Below are 21,588 nucleotides of genomic sequence, written 5' to 3'. Positions count from 1 at the left end.
GTTGCGAGATCACCGCTACCACCCCAACATTCACCCCAAAAATGCGTCCATTATAACGTGGTGCTTCCTAGATAAATATCATTATCAACGTTTCTGATCTTGAAAGAAAGAACTGTGAGAATGCAGTATAATTTCATTATTATCATCTATCCCTCATTGAAAGCGCTTTATGTAGCAGCCGATACATCGATGATGTGCCACCGATCTTCTAGACAAACCACGTTATAGTGGACGCATTTTTGGGATGAGTGTTGGGGTGGTGACGGTGATCTCGCAACGCATTTTTTTGTTTTTTGGGATAGACGCGGGGTCCGCGGCGACAGTTCGAAACGCACTTAGGGTGGACGCGGGGCGGTGGTGGCACTGGTGCCTGCGGCAGGGTGGCGGCGGTGGCGGCAGCGTCTGCGGTGATGGGTGGCGGCGGTCCCAATAATACGTGACACCACAACATAGCGATACGTATCATCATATCAGTAAACACTGATAGTGCCGGGACTTCCCACGCCTCCCCCTCCCTTCCCCGCGCCTACCAGTACTCCCCGCGCCATCGAGTACCCCCCGCGCCCCGCGCTCCCCTCAGAGGACCTGAGTTAGAACCCGCCTATTATTTCTACTTATGTATATTAATATGCTTTTCGAATAAAACCTAAGTGATATGTTACGTATTTTTTTATCTTAACTAACCAAGTTAAATTATATCAAATTAAAAAGTAAGAGCCAAGTGGTACTATTTGTTATTTATTTGTTAACGCTAATTATATATGCATTATTTATACATATAAAAGATTTAATATCTACAACTGGCACTAAATATCAAATTAAATAAATAATATATGCCATATCAAATTAAATAAATAATATTAATTCTAATGGTATGTATCATTCATATAAAAGATTTGATATCAACAACTAGCGCCAAGTTAAATTAAACAAAATTGTATATATTATTCATAAAAAAGATTTGATATCAACAATTGGCACCAAATTAAATCCCATACAATCATACCAAATAAAATAAAAAATATAATTCAAGTGGTACAATCTTTAACTTTTGTACGATGAAATCTAAGTATATATTTATTGAAGTATTCCTATTGAAGGATCTTTCTATTTCGATCCAAATGACTTTAATTCTTCTTAATTAATATAATTTTTATATCGCAATTCATCAAAGACATTTTCCCTTCCAATCAAAGTGATAATTATTTAATTCTCTTACAAAACATTATTCAAAATTTTATAACAAAATTGCTTTACCTTGTCCATTCAAAAAATTAAATGTCACAAAAAATTAAAGAAGTAAACACTTGGCGCTGCTAGATCGAATAAGAAAAACTATAAAAATAATTCAACAATTTTAATACCCAAATGGGAATTGAATACCAGCGAGGTATTAATCCAATATCATTTTTCAGTATTTAGTACCGACGCGATACTGAATACCAGTACTGATATGGTACCTGAGAAATGCTGGGATGATAGCAACGGACCAGGATTCGTAATACAGTATTATTACAGTACAGAATGACATTGTAATAGTACCAAAAGTCAGTACTTATATTGTATCAAATATCGATACTGATTTTTGATACTATTACAGTACGGGATTACAGTACGGAATTACATCGTAATAGTATCAAAAATCAATACACAATTACATTATACCAAATATCAATATTGTTTCTTTTATTACTATTACGGCAGTATGGGATTAGTATACAAGATGACAGTATCGAAACAGTACCAAAAATCAGTACAAATATTAATATTGATTCTCATTCAATACTGTAATAATAATAAATAAAAATCTATACTATCTATATTATTTATATTTTAGATAGTATAAATACAATAATATAGATTTTTGATACAGTATTATTATTACAATATTGAGAATCAATATTTATATTAATTTTTGGTACTGTTTAGACCTGCAGATCTATTCCTAAATATATATCATGTATATGAAAAACTATAATATACATTATATAAGTATACTATATGATTTTCATATACCGTATTTGTCAGGAGTCAGTATTGTATAGTAAAAATCTGAATTTAGTAAAAATCTAATTTTATAACTTTATCAATAATACTCTTATTGATAAAGTTATTGATATTGCAATATAAATTCCGAATATGCGCGCAACTATATTAGGAGAATATAATTATAATAAATAATAAGTAAACAAGCATTGTGCATTAAAACATGTATTTCATTTATTATTGAAACATATTGTGGAACTGTACATTATTGTCATTAAACATAAACCAACCATTAACACAAACTTTTAAAAAACTTTTTTTTATACGTGTAAAAATGTTTACACATCATTTATATTTGTCTTGTTTGCATTGTCTTTCTCAGATTTTTCTTTATGATCTCCGCATCCTTCTTTATGATCAATGAATTGCTCCAGACAACCAACGGCTTACAAATAAATTAATAATTTTTTCCTCCTGAATATCAAATTTGTTTATAAAAATCTTTGTAAAATAATTTTTATATTATAAAATATATTAATTTGTAAGATAGAAATAAACATTGAAGATAGAGACCGATTAAAACTTAAAACACACACACACACACAACACAACAATAAATCGTACAAACAAACGTGGTTATAAATTTAACAAGTATAAAAAGAAGAGCATAAGAAACCACAGCACAAGTTGTAATTTGTGATATTTAATTATTATTACATCAAAATATGATTATTACATTAAAATATTAAACGTTTCGGCCACTATCTGGCCATCTTCAGTAAATTAATAATATTCTTAAGACGCAGAGTTACATCCAGTTGGCATAAAATTTAACCGTCGTGTGTTATAATTATATAAACGTGTTCATTTCTATGAGAAACTGCTTCGTATACTAATTTTCCAAACTGTCGACTCATATATATAAATAGTGGTAACATATACGATATGACTAATAATAACACACAATGTCACAACAAATTTCTATCTGTGTACTTGGGATTCATCGTTATATTTTTTGCTGCAAAACAGGTAACGATTCTATTCCTTTATATTCCGATTAGAAGATATTAATGATATACAAATTTATTTTAAATTAGAATCTGGAAATTCTCATTCTACACTTTTCGTGATATGACTTTTGACGTTCTAACATTAGTATACGAAGCAGCTTCTCATAGAAATGAACACGTTTATATAATTATAACACACGAAGGTTGAATTTTATGCCAACTGGATGTAACTCTGCGTCTTAAGAATATTATTAATTTACTGAAGATGGCCAGATAGTGGCCGAAACGTTTAATATTTTAATGTAATAATCATGTTTTGATGTAATAATAATTAAATATCACAAATTACAACTTGTGCTGTGCTTTTCTTTTGCTGTGCTCTTGTCTTATGCTCTTCTTTTTATACTTGTTAAAACACAATCAAATATGAAAGAATTTTTTAACAGCAAATTCAATTCTTCCTTGACAATCAATTCCATCATAATTGATAGTTAATAGTCCAATTTCGCGCGTTCGCGCCTTCTATACTATGAAACGATTGTTCACACCAATGCACAGATTCACTACCTATCGAAAATATCTGCAAATGGCGGCGTTTAAAGAGACTCAAAATCTGACCAATCAGGAATCAATGCCCCTTATGACTTGACTTTTACTAGAAGACTCTAAAATGATCTAGCAGGTGCGCAGCGACATTCGAACATAGAGGCTCACGGCGATGTGCGAGGCGCTTGCCCCATTACCTGGGCATTGTGCGATCGATTGGCCGTACCACAATATATACAGTAGCGCAACTCTTTGTCGGCACCTTTAGATCTGTTTTCTGTGGCTGAACTAGTGTACACTTTTGGAATGAGATAAGTATGTTTGATATTTGTTGAAAGGGAGAAAGAAAGTGCAGTGCAGTCTAGTGCAGAAACAGAAAACAGGCCATTTGATGTTAGAGTTCTGCAAAATGGAGTGTGCATGCGCGAAATAAATTGCTCTTTATCCCCCCCTCTCTCTCTCTCTTTCTCCCTCTCCCTGTCTCCCTTTCTCCCTCCCTCCCTCCTTCCCCTATCTTCCATTATTAAGTATGTTAAAAATTCCAAACAAATTTCCTTCTTTGTTTCCACAAGCTCGAAGAGAACAATATAATGTAGTATCATCTAACACAGCCTTATTTTCATTTACATATTTTGTACATACAAGTATATCACAAGGATTGCTGTACACTTTTTAATAGCCGCATACATACTTTAATACATTCTCTTCTAGCAAAGCCATTGAACGATAATCATTTGGAATATTTAAAATTTTATGCGTCGATGACGGAACAAATTCCAAAGTTGTGGACTCTTTGATACTAGACGTTTTAATATAAAGATTTAATATATCATAATTATCAGAAGCACAATTTTGAGTTTCCGAATGTTCTAAAACTTTTGTACTAAATAGTTTTTTAAAAGCATGTGTAAATTGTATAGGTATCAGATTAAGACTATCACCACCTTGTTACCTAACAGAGTCAAAGAAATTTTCGTCGCTATTTTGATTTATTCTACATGTTTGAAGATACTAAAAATCGTAATCTTTTAATATTGTCCAAAATTGAATAATATCATTGATTGTTATCTGCTAATCATCAAAGCATTTCACTTTTACATATTTATCATTCCGATTTACAATTTTAATAGACTTTATGAAATATATATAACATTTCTTCTAAAAAGTGCATTTGCTTGTCATTTCCGGTAAAAGCTTTTCCATATTCTTTATAATTATTTAGACGTCATGAATTTAAAAAATATCAAATAATTTATCAAAATGATCTATTAAATCTATAGTTCCAACTGCTTCAGTTAGAAGAAAATCGAAAGACATTAATGTACACATTCCTGCAGTTACATGATTACTGAATACAGCATACTTTACTTTCATTTTTGAAAAATTATTTGGCTCAATATGGTTTATTTATAATTTAGAAGCTGCTTTTATTCATTGCGTGCTGTTTAGTTTATAAAATTGTACAATGTGATCCTAAGAAGCTATTTTATTATTAATTTTAAAATTGTATTTCAATAAATTATTGCAAGTTGCTTTTATTATAGTCAAGTAAGATCGTGATCGGCTTTATTCAAAGTTAATAAAAGATATCGCCCTAAATCTATGACAAATTCATAGAGAGCACCTTTATCCTTGATGCACTATTAAGAAAGTTTAATTTTCATTGAACTTTCTTAAGAGAATCACATTAAGCGCCATGAGTAAATACGCATCACGCTATGAAGGTGTGTTCCTCTGCACTCACTCAAAAATATCACAATTAACGGCTGCTAAATATATGAAAAAATCGAAATCATTCGTACAAAAGTGGGTGTAGCGATATAATGTAGCAAAAAATGTCGATGATTTACCAGAACGTGGCTCGATATGCAAAGTGGACAAAAAAGATGATAAAAAAATAGTGAATCTGTTTTCACGAAATCCTGGCTTAACACTGCATCAAGGACAAGCAAAATTGAAGCAGAAAGGTTTAGATATATCGTACGAAACTATTCGAACCTATCTCAAGGCTAATAACATGAAATGGTACAACACCACGCTGGTTCACCACGCTCTTACTTGACTTACTGTAAGTGTAGAGTATCAAAAATGTAAACTATCTTTTCATTGTTAACTAAAAAAGTAGAATTTTGTGGCGAGATTCCTAAATTACGAGATAACTGTATAAAATTAGAATCCATATTTGTAATTAATGCATGCATCATAGCACCATAATTTTGTAACTTAATTATAATATCAAATAAAAAATTTTTTGTACATTGCTACGACACGTAGTCTCTACAAAACAAAAGCAAACAGACAGTTTCCATTCACTTGCAATACTACGTGCCATTATAATCAAAGCATTTTTTGCAGATATAGATGATTTTTTATCACCAGTGTTCTCAAATCCAATAATTTCATCTTTTGATATATTATAAAAACAAGTGATTTTTTAAACTTATTTCATCTGCATATAATACGCAATTCTGATATTCTGTTAATGGTAAAGAAATTAATTTTAATTTCATTGCTACTCCCCTTATCATTTATACCCGATACAATATTCTCCTTTTGTAAATAAATTTAAAAAACATATAGAAGGCAATGTAATATATTTTTGTAATTCTCGATAAGTTCGTGAACTTAAAAAATACAAAGATAAACAAATTTTTTTAAATTTGGGATCATATCTTCTGCCACATTTACTTTTAAATTGTGGGTCAACTTGTGCCATTTAGTATTCTACTAAAATTTTCGAGCAATAATTTACGGCCTAATTCTTTCAAACGCTTATATACATTATTTGTTTTAATTTTTACCTTCTTAGTTTTCTTTTTTTCCAAACAAGCTCGTCGAACTATTACACGTTTTATTTTGTGCCTGTACTCTCTTGATTTTCAAACGCATTTTTTTCTTTCTTGAGCTATCATCCGATGATTTAATATGTTGACTCCCGGATGACTTCCGTAATGATATGAATCCATTAAGTTCATGATGAAAAAGATTATTTTTAATAAGATTATTTTTTAATATAGATAAGCAATCTAATAAATTTTACTAACAAGACATAAACGATTTAAATAATAAGAAATAAAAAATAAAGTTAAAAAAGAGGAATATGTATTAATTTTTAAACTACACATTTTAGTAATAATTAAATGTTATAAGAAAATTTTATTATTGAAAATAAGAAAATAAAAATATATGCTTTATTGTAATTTATTGAATGAAAATTTACGGTTTAACTTTTTCAGTTTCTATGTCATGGATGATAGGCAAAATTATTTCTGAAGTGCCGGTATTGCTGAAAATAAAAAAAAAATTTTATTTAAAAAGTATTTTCCATTAATTATTAACAAATATTTTCAATTAATATAAATTACTTAGTCTTTTTTTGTACTTGAACATCAGTTGCCTCTACACATGTATTTCTGCAATAAAAAAATATATATCAATTGTATAATATATCATTATACGAAAAAATATAAAATATTTTAATTTAAATATACCGATTCATTTTTTCTGCAAATGCATCTTCTTTTTCTTTGTTATCAGTTATTACATTTCTGAAAAAAGATTTTGATTATTTTCTGTATTTATAAATTGTTTTAGTAATAAATATAATTAACAGTTATTATCGTTATCATATATTATAATATTTGAGTAATTATATATATATATATATCATTATTAAAGCAATTATATTATTGTTGCAAAACTATTATAAATTATTTTATATGTACTACTTTATACGTACAGCAAGCAACTAAAAGCTCGCAACACTTTTTTCAATGGGTTTTGGAGTGCAACCTATTCACTGAGCAATTGGTTCTTACTTATAGATCCATAAATAAGAACCAATCGTTCGGTAAGCAGACTGCATTCCAAAATCCATCAAAAAGAAAGTGTTGCAATCTTTTAGTTGTTGACTGTACAGTATTACTCAGAGTTTGAAAAAACCTAATTCCATTAAATTAAATTATCAAAAATAAAAACTTACTCTTGTCTAAAATGTAATCCAAATAAAGTAGGTCCAACATCTGGATGAAGACGAGCTCTAATTTTGTTAAATTTTAATTGTACCATTTTTTTTTCAAAATGCACGAACGGCAACTTTGATAGACATATTCTGAACTTTTGGGTTCTGCATTCAGCCTTCCACATGGTCGTATCCACTACAACCATCTGTACACACACATACACACATAGATATATATCAAACCTTTATTAAACGACTGCATATAATAAAATTAATAAAAATATGATTTACATATCATAAAGTAATAGTTATAAAATATTACTTGTCATGCTCTTTTAGAAATCTAAAAAAAATATCGTTGTGTTCCACATTATAATTCTGAATGCACAATGGTACTGTACAGTTTGGCTGTTTTCTTCCACTCATTCTTCTTGTTTAGTTTTCTCTTGCAAAAACTCTCCTATATAGCAATACCTAAAACAAAACTAAAATCAAAAGTGATTCCAAAAGAATAGAAAACTTATACAGTAGTTGTATAAGTTAACTATTCTTCTAAGGAAATTCTCGTTCCTCATTTTACTTAATCTTTTCACTTTTGCACTATTTTCACTTTTTCACTTTTTTCTCTTTTGCACTATTTTTACTTTTTTCATAAACTATATAGTTATTCGGAGTTTTCGCAAATGACACAATTACACTAAAACATTTTCCCTCCAAATTTTAGCTTTCCAAAGAGAATATCATAGAGAAATTTAAACCGTTAAAGGCAAACATTTAAATAGCTTCGAAAGAGAGAACGGAAAAAGAAAGAAGTGAGATAGAAGTTTAGATGACGTTACTGAGCAACGTATTTATTTCGTGCATGCGCACTCCATTTTGAACAACATAAAATCAGGAGAGTTGCGCTACTATATATACTGTGGCTGTACCTTCGACAATAGTAGGTCAGGCGGACGCGCGTATACGATTATCTTTTAACGTTAATATCTCATTAACTATTGTGCAAATTGCAAAATGGTAGATTTTTCTCTGTTTAATCCGCTCTACTTGCTCAGGGTGGGGTCAAAATTTGATGCCATTCTGTATATACATGATGGATACTTTTACTCTCATGCATGTTTCTTATTTTTCTTATTTTAAATATTATATTCATATTATAAATAATAGGGAACATACAGCCACAACGATAGATGTTTAACAAAAGTCATATATTTAAAATTATCATATAAAAACGTAAACGTTTCGGTCAAGATTTGACCATCAGTACATATCAAGATGACAAGACAAAAAGATGATAAGATGATAATATTAAGATGACAAACAAAAAAAATATATACATAAAATTCAAATATTAATCGCTAGTCAAAAAAATGATAGACCAAAAACAATTTTCCAATCGCTTATGATATGAGTTAATAGAATAAGTTGTAGTCTAGAAAATGAAATTAACCAATAATTAAACGCTTCTGATGAATAATCTATTACAGTTTATGTTTTCCTTTTTAAAGGAAGCAAAGAGTGACTTCGTGTGAAAATTTTCAGATTCTATTTAAAATTAAAAGAAAAGAATATGTTTTTAATAATTTAACTTATTCAATACAAAAATTATTCAAGAAATTCAGTCTAAATTCATATTGACAGTCGTTTACCACGTATTTTTTTAACGTCAATTCTCGCAAATGTACCTCGGAGTAAGTAATACAGCCTAAAGGCAGAACGATTGGAAGCACTGATAAGAATCAGCGCATTGATTGCTTCTCTTTTGACTTGAAGCAGTTGATGCGTCTGATGCGTTCATGTAGTTTAAGCTTCATGTGTAATTCGAAACAAATATTCGTAGTACTGTGATCCTTAAGGGGATGCTGGAGTATCCTGTTTTACCATTAATTATTAAAGACTCTTTTCTCTTAATTGTGTTTATGGATTGAAAAATCCTTCTCCACAATTAAAGTATCGACAACAACGCAATTCGCCAGCTACATTTGAATATGAAAAATGAAAGAAAATTGAAGACTTACAGTTTTGTTATCGGCTTCTGTAATCAACACATTACAATATGTGCTGCATATAAGAGTTTCAAATCTTGCACGTTCATAAAAAGTAGCTGGCGAATTGCAGAAAACCTGAAAGAACAATCCTTTTGCTTTTAGAAACAAGGTAGGAGTTTTAATATAAGAGAAAAAAGTGCGTGCATGCGTGCGTGCGTGCGTGCGTGCGAGTGTGCGAGCGTGCGTGCGTGCGAGCGTACGAGCGTGCGTGCGTGCGAGCGTGCGTGCGTGCGAGCGTGCGTGCATGTATGCGTGCGTGCGTGCATACGTGCGTGCGTGCGTGCGTGCGTACGTGCGTGCGTGCGTGCGTGTGTGAGTGTGTGAGTATGTGAGTGTGTGAGTATGTGAGTGTGAGTGTGTGTGTGTACATATATACAACACATGTCTAAACTTTATTTATTGAATTATAAAAATAATAAGGCTCAATAAATTAAAATATTATAAGTAAAAAGGAAAAAGGGGCTACGAGCCTAAAAACAATCAACATAAAATGACAAACTGTATAAATAGTTAAAAAATAAAATAAAACGTATCATGAAATTAAAAACGCAAATTATAATTTGACAATCAGAAGGTGAACAAAATAAACGTTTCGATCCTTGTTGGATCATTTTCAATGTGACAAATAAATTAATAATAGAAATGTAAATGTATGTAGATAAAATATAAGAAATTAAATAAAATTCGCATTCGGATGCAATATTAACTCTAAAACTCGCTCCAAATTGAGAGAAAATCAAACAAACGATTATAGTTGACACAAATGTGCTCCTCCGAACCGTGTGTGTGTGTATAAGGACGAACATGTTTCTGTTAGCAAGTATAAATTATAATAATAAATTAACGATGGAAGTAAATAAAAATAATAAGAAAAGTACAAATCGAGTCGCAAACAATAAAAAGAAAGGTACAAAAACAAGTCGCAAGTAATAAGTTAAAATTAAAAAAAAGAGCCAAAAATTATCTTTGATATTATAAGACAAGTACATAAGAAATAATAATGACGATAGAAAAAGAGTAAAATGTCGACATTCATTGTATATGTATAATGAGTTTAGAACAAATAAATTTATAATAAATACCTGTGTGTATCAAAATGATGTGTTATCGATTCGGCAATGCGATGGGAATCGAAATTGATCATCTCTCTAGAAAGCTAAGAGATAAAGTACGACATATAAAGACAGGAAGATTGAAATGGAAAAAAGGAAGGGGAACATAAGAAGGACAAAATAAAGTAGAAGGCAGAGAAAGTAAGGAGAGAAGAGATGGATACTCGGCGTGGTCTCGCGTGTAGGGTGCGAGATCTGACTATTAGAGATCCCACGATCGATTCCTTTTTTCTTTTTTCGTAATTTTTTTTTTTTAATAAATGACATTGTTAATAAATACATATTACAGGCTAAACATATTTTTATTTAATTATTGAAATTATATGTGTGTTTCTAAAATAAATGACATTGTTAATAAACACATATTACAGGCTAAACATATTTTTATTTAATTATTGAAATTATATGTGTGTTTTAAACCGACAATTGTAGCAAAAAATAATTCGACATAGTATGCGTCGAATAGATAGAAAATCAGTATTTTTATATGTAAATGAGATCTATTTACCTTTAGAAAAATATCTGAAAAGAAATCATATTTCTGTTATGTTTCTGAAATAATGTTACGTTTGATGTCGATCAGTACTTTCTGTGAATCCGGATCGCACGCAGATGTGTATCTCAGGAGCGTTGCACTAAGAAATATGCTGCGACCGTACCTTCCAGTAAATTATCAATCCTTTATTTTCCTTAGTCTTCTGTGATGTCTTCTTTATTCAACATGCCTTCTTTATTCACATGTTCAATAAAGAAGACATCGCGGAGTTAATGGAATTAAGTCATCATTCCAGTTTAAAATTACGCCTCTCGTTCTGTGTCGATTCTTATTAGCCTTAAATTGATATTATCAGTATTCTATATTAAAAGACATTACATGATACATAAGCGTGGTAGTCAGTAGCTCCTTGAAAGAAAACCGAATCAACCGTATCATAAAAATAATAAAGTAATATTTTAAAAGTACATTACATTCAGTAAAATGTATTTACTTATTAATATGATGTTCAATCACTATTAATAAGAAAATAACAATTATGTAGGAAGAAAAATATTTTCATGATAATTTTCATGCTAAAATGTTGTCATGCTATCATGATAATTTTCATACTAGAAGGTATGATCGCAGTATGTTTCTTATACTGTGACGCTCCTGAGGTGCACGTCCGCGCGCGATCCAGCGGTTCAGCCATCGACCGTTGAGCGGTTGTAAAGGAAAAATAGGCAGCACTTCAGAAATCACCGGCTGTTGTGAATGGTTCATAGTGACAGCTAATTTTGGCGTTTTTAGAGGTTAGACATCTGCTAATAATATTCAGTTTATATCGCTTTGAGTTTCATACAAATACTTTGATTTTTACTGTGTTTGAAATGTCGAATTTTGTGTTAACCAAGCAGCATTTGCGGGAGGTTCTAATTTTCTGCTTTAATTGGAAGAAAAGTGCAGCTGAAGCCCATCGAATGCTTGTCGAAGTTTATGGCGACACTGCTCCAACTGATAAATCATATAGGGAATGGTTTCGATGTTTCAAGGATGGAGATTTCAGCGTTGAAGACAAGCCTCGCTCTGAACAGCCAAAAAAATTCGAAGATAAAGAATTAGAAGCATTACTCGAAAAAGATCAGAGTCAAACGCAAGAGGAGCTTACAGAATCATTGGGAGTAACTCAACAAGCCGTTTCTGCACGATTGAGAGCCATGGGAATAATTCAAAAACAAGGAAATTGGGTGCCTTATGAACTGAAACCGAGAGACATTGAAAGGCGATTTTTCACTTGCGAACAGCTGATTCAAAGACAACAAAGAAAAGATTTTTTGCATCGGATTGTGACTGGAGATGAGAAGTGGATATTCTACGACAATCCAAAGAAAAAAAAATACTACGCTAAACCCGATCAATCATTATCGTCGACCTCAACATCAATACCAAAGCCGAACATTCATGGTTCGAAGATCATGCTCTGTATCTGGTGGAACCAAAAGGGTGTTGTTTACTATGAGTTGCTGAAACCTGGCGATTCCATTACGGGCGTTTGAGCCGTGCATTGCGAGAAAAACGGCCGGAATACGAGCAAAGACATAATAAAATTATTTTTCTTCATGACAACGCTCATGTAACAAAAGTCGTAAAAAAATATTTGGAAACGCTCAAATGAGATGTTTTACCGCATCCGCCGTATTCTCTGGACATTGCTCCTTCTGATTACTGGTTGTTTCGAAGGATGCAGCATGATTTGGCAAGTCACCGGTTCACTTCTCCAAAATTGGATCGCCTCCAAAGACGAGTCATTTTTTCGAGATGGAATTCGAAAATTGCCTGAGAGATGGGAAAAAGTAATAGCCAGCGATGGACAATACTTTAATTAATCTGTTCATTCATTTTGTTTTGAAATAAATACATTTTTGAACACAAAAAAAAGGACCGAACTAATTTGTACTCCCAATATATAATATATATATATTAATTTATGTAGTATTTTGTGTCCACAAAATAAAAAAAATATAGTAGAAAATTGTCTGTCTTTGGTAAGAGAAGGTTATGAGTGCTTTCTAACAAGCGACTCACTCAGTACAACACAGTGATTATCTCATCCTTGTATTGGAGAACAAGACTGTAATGATGCACTGTGTCTCTTGATGGAAGGCAATCTATAAGGCCAAAATTGATTATTGCGATGTGTGTTTCTTGTTGGAAGGCACCCTATAAATCCAAAATGGGAAAGATTAGCATCTTTATATCATTCGTGAAAATATCACTTTTATTTATCATACAAATAATATGGTTAATGTTATAACAATAATTTGTGCTTTACCTAATTATGATCTAATGTCAGAGGCGTTCATCGTGGGCTGATTATTTTTAATTTACTGAGGCGTTAATTGTGAGCTAGCTAGCTATAACAATACCACAGCCGTAAATCGTGCTTTGACTAGTTATAGGTAAATGTCAGAGGCGTTCATCGTGGGCTGACTATTTTTAATTTAGTAGAGGCATTTCGATTATAAAATTTGGTGAAATACGATTGCGGAACCAATTTGTAGAATTTTGCGTCTGCAATTAAAGAAATGTGAATAAATGCATTGTCATGATGGAATCAAAAACTGATTGCTTGACACGACCGAAACAGAGAAACTAATGAAGGAAAAAGAACTGAATATCAGTAAATAGCTTCTTTAAAATCTTACAACTTTTATTTGAAACTTTTTCCAACGTTATGTAAGGGCCTTATAGCATAAGGATAGCCGTAATTGAATCGTAAAACGTAAATCATAGTCATAGGTCAACGCATTATATATTTTAGCGTATATATGCCGATACAAGTACAATTCACATTCCTTCACGATTAGTTATAGTCACCTTTATGTTTAGCTTATAAATCCGAGGTCTTTTTGAACACCTTATATAATATATATGTTATACATACATATATATATATATATATATATATATATATGCTATACATATAATATATAAATATATGTATATTGGGTCATCTAAAAAGTATCCGCGGTACTTTGTCACTAGATATATGACCATCAACACACATCTAGTGACAAAAAACCGCGGATACTTTTTAGATGACCCAATATATACTACATGGGCTGAAAAGTCCTGGGATTTTTCAATAGGTGGCGCCACTAGAAAATGAACATGATTCATTTCGAAAGGTTCATCTGTCATTAGTTTATGTATGAAGTTTCATGACATTTCGTTCATTCGTTTACAAGCTACAGTCGTTTAAATGGCGTTATTTTCGCCTTCGTAAAAAAAATGGAAAAACAGGAATATCGCATCTTGATCAAACATTGTTTTTTGATGGAAAAAACTTCTGAACAATCATTGAAATGGTTGCAGAAATGTTATCCCACATCTGCTCCTTCGAAAACAACAGTTTATCGGTGGTTTAGTGAATTTAAAATGAGTTATACAAGCACCGAAGACGCACCTCGCTCTGGAAGACCAAAAGAGGCTACAAATGCGGAAATCGCAAAGCAAGTGCATCGAATCGTTTTGAGTGATCGTAAAGTGAAGTTGCGCGAGCTAACTGAGGCCGTGGGCATCTCAAAAGAACGGGCGGGATACATTTTGTATGATGTTTTGGAGATGAAAAAGCTATCGGCACGATGGGTGCCGCGTTTACTGACCAAAAACAGCAGCGCGTTGATGATTCAACGGCCAATTTGGCGTTGTTGCAGCGTAATCGAGCGGACTTTTTTCGACGTTTTGTGACGATGGATGAAACATGGGTCCGTTACCATACGCCTGAGTCCAATAGGCAGTCTGCAGAGTGGCTGAAAAGCCACGAAAGCCGAACAAAGCGGCCAAAAGACCAACGCTCGGCCGGGAAGGTTATGGCCTCCGTTTTTTAGGATGCGCATGGCATAATCTTCATCGATTACCTGCAGAAGGGAAGAACAATTACGGGAGAGTATTATGCAACGTTATTGGACAAACTGAACGACGAAATAAAGAAAAAACGGCCTCATATGACGAAGAAAAAAGTTCTGTATCATCACGATAACGCACCGTCACACACGTCCTTGAAAGCGATGATCAAATTGGACCAATTACGATTCGAATTAGTTGCTCACCCACCGTATTCTCCAGATTTGGCCCCCAGCGACTATTATCTGTTCCCAAACCTCAAGCGGTGGCTCCAGGGAAAGAGATTCACATCGAATGAGGAAGTCATCGCGGAAACCGAGACGTATTTCGAAGACTTGGACGTTTCGTACTACAGAAAGGGCATCGAAATGTTGGAAAATCGCTATACCAAGTGTATCACCTTCTGTGCGAGAGCGCACCGCGCGGAAAAAGGTTCGAGTGAGAGAACGGCACAAGGTTGATATGATGCACGACAGTAAAATCAACTCCGTTTCTTTTAATTTAACAAAAGAATTTCTTTAATATATTCAGTTACAAAGTCAAAAGATATAATTAATTAAAGATTAGATTAACAGAATATTAAAAGCGGTCACCTTTTCCAAATTGAGTTTGGAATCGCGGTGATGGAAAATCTCGGCGATTTTTCTCGACGCTTCTCGAAAGTTTCGGTTTATAGCGATTTCACTAAACGGTTAGCACGGCGATTTTACGAAGCGAGATTACGACTCTAAGAACTCTAAGAACTTTTTTGGAAGTAAGAAGGAGGACGGCGAGATCGAAGCATTTATTGCTTTCGGCCTGAGCTTTCCCTTTTGGGAAAAATCCAATAAAAATTTGCCACAATCGTAATTATTACGTGGCATTAGGTGTACAAAATTGATTGGCGCTTTGGATTCTTTTCTAGCGACGTTCAACGTAACAGTCATGCGCGACAGAAAATCCGTGCGTGGGATTGGTGACAGCGCATGACGTATTCGTCGGAGCGCGGCGCTCGCGTGCGCGAATTGAATTGTTCTAGAACCTTCGATTGTCCGTTGCCGGTAACGACAACTTGTTTGCGTGTAACGAATTGTTTTTAAAAAGAACAAAGAACGACGAATTTGATGATTTTAATGAGGATTAAGATCATGCTCGAGATGAAATCACGAGCTCAATTTATGCATGCGTTCAATGACAATTAATGTCGGTCGACTGAAAGAATTCTTGCTTTTCTTTCGAATTACCGATCTCAAACACCTTCGAAGGCAACTATGTTGAGGAATAAATATAACTTTGCCCAAAAAACGCTTGTTTTCATTAAAAAAAAGTATCCGCGGTTTTTTGTCACTAGATGGTGTTGATGGTCAACACCATCTAGTCACAAAAAACCGCGGATACTTTTTAGATGACCCAATATATTCTGATATTAAAAATATAAAAGCATATATCACTAATATCTGTACATTTGACCATAAAAAAACATATCTCTTTTTATTAAATGTAAAAAAAAGTGGACATCAGTACACCTTTTTGTTACACGTAACAAAAAGAGATGAAGTAGCTACACATATGTGAATATGAATTAGAAATATATTTTATGTTTTGTAATGTGTGTACATCATAATGCACGTAAAATATAATTCTAATATTCACTAATATGTCTATTATATCTGCATGAAAAACTATGAGTAACTTCTATCTCTTTTTATTATGGGCCTTCTACAATAAGTCATTAGCTAAATCAGAAGTCAGAAGCTAAAAATTGATCAATCACAATCGTCAATTTTTAACATCTGACTTCTGATTTATGACTGATTTATGGCTTATTATTGTAAAAGGCCCATTAAACATAATAAAAAGAGATGGAATAATTACATATGTACATGTATGTGTAATGTATTATGTACTGACAATACATGTTACATTCTAAGTTAAAATGACATTGCGAACAAAGGAAAAAGTATTATTACATTACATGTGTATACATGTATTTCAAATATAATACATATTGCATTCGAAGATATATCTATATCATAGTCAGAGTATTCATTTAGTAAAAATGATACTTATTGTAACTTGCTGTTAGTCAACGTATACATTGATCTATAAATGTGTACATTTACTAAAACACTTTGAATATGATATATTTTTCATAAACATACAGCGGTCGTATGAAAATTATGCATATGCTATTGACTGTGTAATGTATGTATATATTAGATGTACAACTTTCCTTCCGCCGTTTTCCTATAGATGGCTTTAACGATAAGTGGTGGTCAAAATAAATAGATTATAGACGTCATACAATAAACTTGAGTATCTGTCAATATAATCCCATAGAAACATTAGTCGATTTGTATCTGCATCATAAAGTTATTCTCGATTGAAAATGTCAGTTTACGAGCCAAATTCTCGTCATTTGCAGGAGGTTTTAATTTTCTGCTTCAATATGAAGAAACCTGCGGCTGAGGCTCATCGAATGCTCTCAAATCAACTTATGATGAGGCCGCTATTAGTGAAAGAACGTGTCGTGAGTGATTTCAACGCTTCAAGAACAGTGATTTTGATTTTTCGTCGAAGACCGGCATAATAATGGAAGAGAGAAGGTTTTCAAAGATGCAGAATTGGAGGCATTACTTGATCAAGACTTGTATCAAAATCAAAAAGAATTGGCACGATCGTTGGGAGTGACTCAACAAACTATTTCAAAACGCCTTAAAGTCATGGGAATGATTCAGAAGTAAGGAAATTGGATGCCGAACAAGTTGAAGCCGAGAGATGTTGAACGGCGTTTATTTGCTTGTAAACAGCTGCTTGAAAGGCAAAGACGGAAGGGATTTCTGCATCGCATTGTGACTGGGGACGAAAAATGGGTTCATTACGATAACCCCAAGCGCAGAAAATCATGAGGAGTTCCTGGCCATGCTTCCACGTCGACGGCCAAACCGAATATTCACGGCTCCAAGGTTATACTTTGTATTTGGTGGGACCAGTTCGGCGTAGTGTATTATGAGCTGTTAAAACCGACTGAAACAATCACAGACGATCAGTATCGAACACAATTGATGCGTTTGAGTCAAGCATTAAAAGACAAACGACCGCAATACAACGAGAGACACGATAAAGTGATTTTGCAGCATGACAATTCTCGACCCCATGTTACGAAAGTGGTCAAGACATACTTGGAAACGTTGAAATGGGAAGTCCTACCTCACCCACCGTATTCTCCAGACGTTGTTCCGACTATCACTTGTTTCGATCAATGGCACACGGTCTGGCTGATCAGCACTTCCGGTCTTATGAAGAAGTAAAAAATTGGATTGATTCGTGGATCGCCTCAAAAGATGACCAGTTTTTTCAACGCGGGATTCAATTTATTTTTTTCTCAATTCTAAAATTGGAAAATTTTCCAAAATAAAATAAATCTTACATTTGTATAACCGACCCTAATACACGTTTTCGTCCCTGCTAAGATGGTAATGTAAGAAACGGAATAAAAATATCGATAATTAATCGATCGAATTTCCTGCATGATCATATTAACTCAAAGGACGTAAGCATCTTATACATTGGAAATGAAAACCTGTAATATCGACCTTGATTAACTTCAGCCTTCGCTCTAGCATCCCCTTAAATGGATCGGAAATCTTTCTAAGAACAATCATAAAAAGAAAAACGAATATTATATTATGGTGAAGACGAAATCGAAACAAATAATTTGAAGCCTTGAAAGTTATTTATTTCATCTTAATTAATTAGTTTTTAACGAGTTTTTTAATTTAAAAGTCAATCTTTTCAAAGTTTAATAATATGTTATATTAAATATACTTTTAACTAACAATTAAAAATATGTTATAAGATAATATAATATGATACATATAATACATATTATTATATAATATTACTGTATGATATTATAATATAATCATATAATATAATTTGAAAAATATTTTTAATTCTTAATAGAATATTTTTATAATTTGCAATTAATGATGATTTGGGTGATATTTCAATATAATAACAAAATTATGAAAAAATTATAGATTATTTTAAATCATACATACTTTAAAAATAATACAATAAATTTAGAGATGATTTACTGTTTGGATCATAAATTATTTTAATAAAAAATAGTACCTATTTTTTAAATCTGTGCTGTAATAAAACTGTATGGAAATGTATTATATGTAAAATAATAACAAAAATCTAAACTTTTTAATATAAGTACATTATGTATTCAAGATTATGTTAAGTTATATATTGCGATGCATGAACTACTCCTCATTAAATAAACAAAATATTTATTTAATTGATAAGGAGCATATAGCCACAATATGTCATACAGCCACAAGATGTCTTTAGCGAAAATCATATATTTTAATAAAAATTTTAATATAACAAAGTAGATGTTTCGGTCAAATCTTGGCTATCATCAGCACAATAAGAATATAAACAATAAGATAGAAAACAAGACTGTTTATGTTAAATAACATTACTTTAAAATCCGAAGCGCCACTACGGTCTGAGTATTGAAATGTTGAACTAATATATATATTTTCAAACAAATGAATTAATTTCAGAAATGATAATTGCGTGCCGATATGGTTGTCGGCATTAAACGCAATTGATCTGAAATATTAATAATCCCCCCAAATTTCCCAAATTAATCTTACAAAACTGTAATAAACTTATTGCGAAAAATATTGCCTCGGCCGGGATCTCTTGCATTCCGTGTGAACGTCCTGAGCCTTTAGACTACCGAGACCTTAGCAATAATTTTTCGCAATAACCGATATGTATAGAGAGTAACGCATTTTTCCAGCTCGCGTGGAAGAATATAAACGATGTTACAGAAATTAAAAAAGATGTTAACAAAATATTCGAGTGTTATCATTCACTATTCCAGAAATGACGGTAACATAAAATTATATTCACTTATAAAAGGAATTTTTTTGTAATACAGATTCCTTGTTACTTGAATCTTTTTGTATGTCTTTGTATAATAAATACAAAATTTTCAGATTCCATATTTTGTAACATCAATCCTCGCAAGTATATAATTCAATTTTTAATGTAAATTTGCACAGTCTAAAACACTGTCTAAAATAGTGTCTAGACATTGTCTAAAATAGTTCTTATCAAAAAGTTATTTAAAACTCTATGCAAATTTAAAACTCAAAATTATATTTGCGAGGATTGATGTTACAAAATACGGAATCTGAAAATTTCGTATTTACAAACACTTACAAAAAGATTCAAATAACAAGAAATCTATATTGCAAGAAAGTTCCATAAGTGAATATAATTTTATGTCACCGTCATTTCTGAAATAGCAAATAATAACAATCGAACAATTTTGTTAACATCTTTTTTAATATTTGTAACATCATTTAGGGGAAAGGAGGGTAAAATGACGATTTTAAAGTTTGTCGATTTTTCCTAATTTCTGTGATGAGATAAAAAAACTAATTTATTTTTTTTTCAAGTTTACTACAGTTTTAGTTATCATTTGTAAAAAAAGTTAAATAAATTACAATTCTTTAAAATTTAATTTTTTTAAGGACATCAATTTTATCATCTTGCCTCCATATGTGGGTAAGATGATTTTTAGTAGTGGATAAGATGACGAAAAGTCAATTTAAATTAAAAATATACGTTTTATAAGTAAAAAGGATTTATTATGATATATTTATATTGTTTTAATATATTATAAGTTTTAGAGAAAAATATAAACAAAATAAAACCTTTATATAATTTATGAAAATAAAATTATTGAAACGCTAACATTGACATAATAATATTTATGTATTATATGTACTGTATATAGTAATGAACTTATTAGTAAAATATATCTACTTACTACTGTGTGTAATAAAAAATAAAATAAGATTTAAATAAAATTATTAAAGAATATTAAAACTAAACTTGGATATTACAATTATATTACATGAAATCTAATATCTTAATATCACACAGAAAAATGTTTATAATTAGCCTTATTTTTAATCAAGTAGCTGTTTTATATGAGACAAAAGTTATATTATAAAATATAAATGTTAATTTTTGATTGTGATATTAAAAAGGTATTATGAAAAATTATGTAATATATTATATATATATATATATATATATATATATATATATATATATACAGGAACAATGTGTACATATTACATAATTCTTCTCTTCTTCATAGGAATGTCTATATTAGTTATATTGATTATATTATGGGAAGAAAGATTTGAACCATGAACTTCAAATTATTTATTATTTGAGTTGCGAAAATGTCACGCGTGGTCATGCGTGAGTACATAACCAATCTACTTCCATGAGAGTGCCATCTTACTCATACACGACATTCATCATCTTTTACCCACAGTTACCATATATTTTTAATTAATAAAATTGTAATGCGAAAAATAAAAAAATATTAATATGTTATTATATTCTTTTAGTTACACAATATTGCAATTTTATTAATAAAATAAAAGTATTTACTATAATTATGTCATTCCTTATGTACAAATACTGCAAAATTATAAGTGAATGCATCTAAAACACA

The sequence above is a fragment of the Acromyrmex echinatior genome, chromosome 1 (assembly GCF_024713525.1).
Source record: "Acromyrmex echinatior isolate Ae372 chromosome 1, ASM2471352v2, whole genome shotgun sequence".
NCBI classification, from domain to species: Eukaryota; Metazoa; Arthropoda; class Insecta; order Hymenoptera; family Formicidae; genus Acromyrmex; species Acromyrmex echinatior.
Note: the sequence above shows the minus strand (reverse complement) of the source record.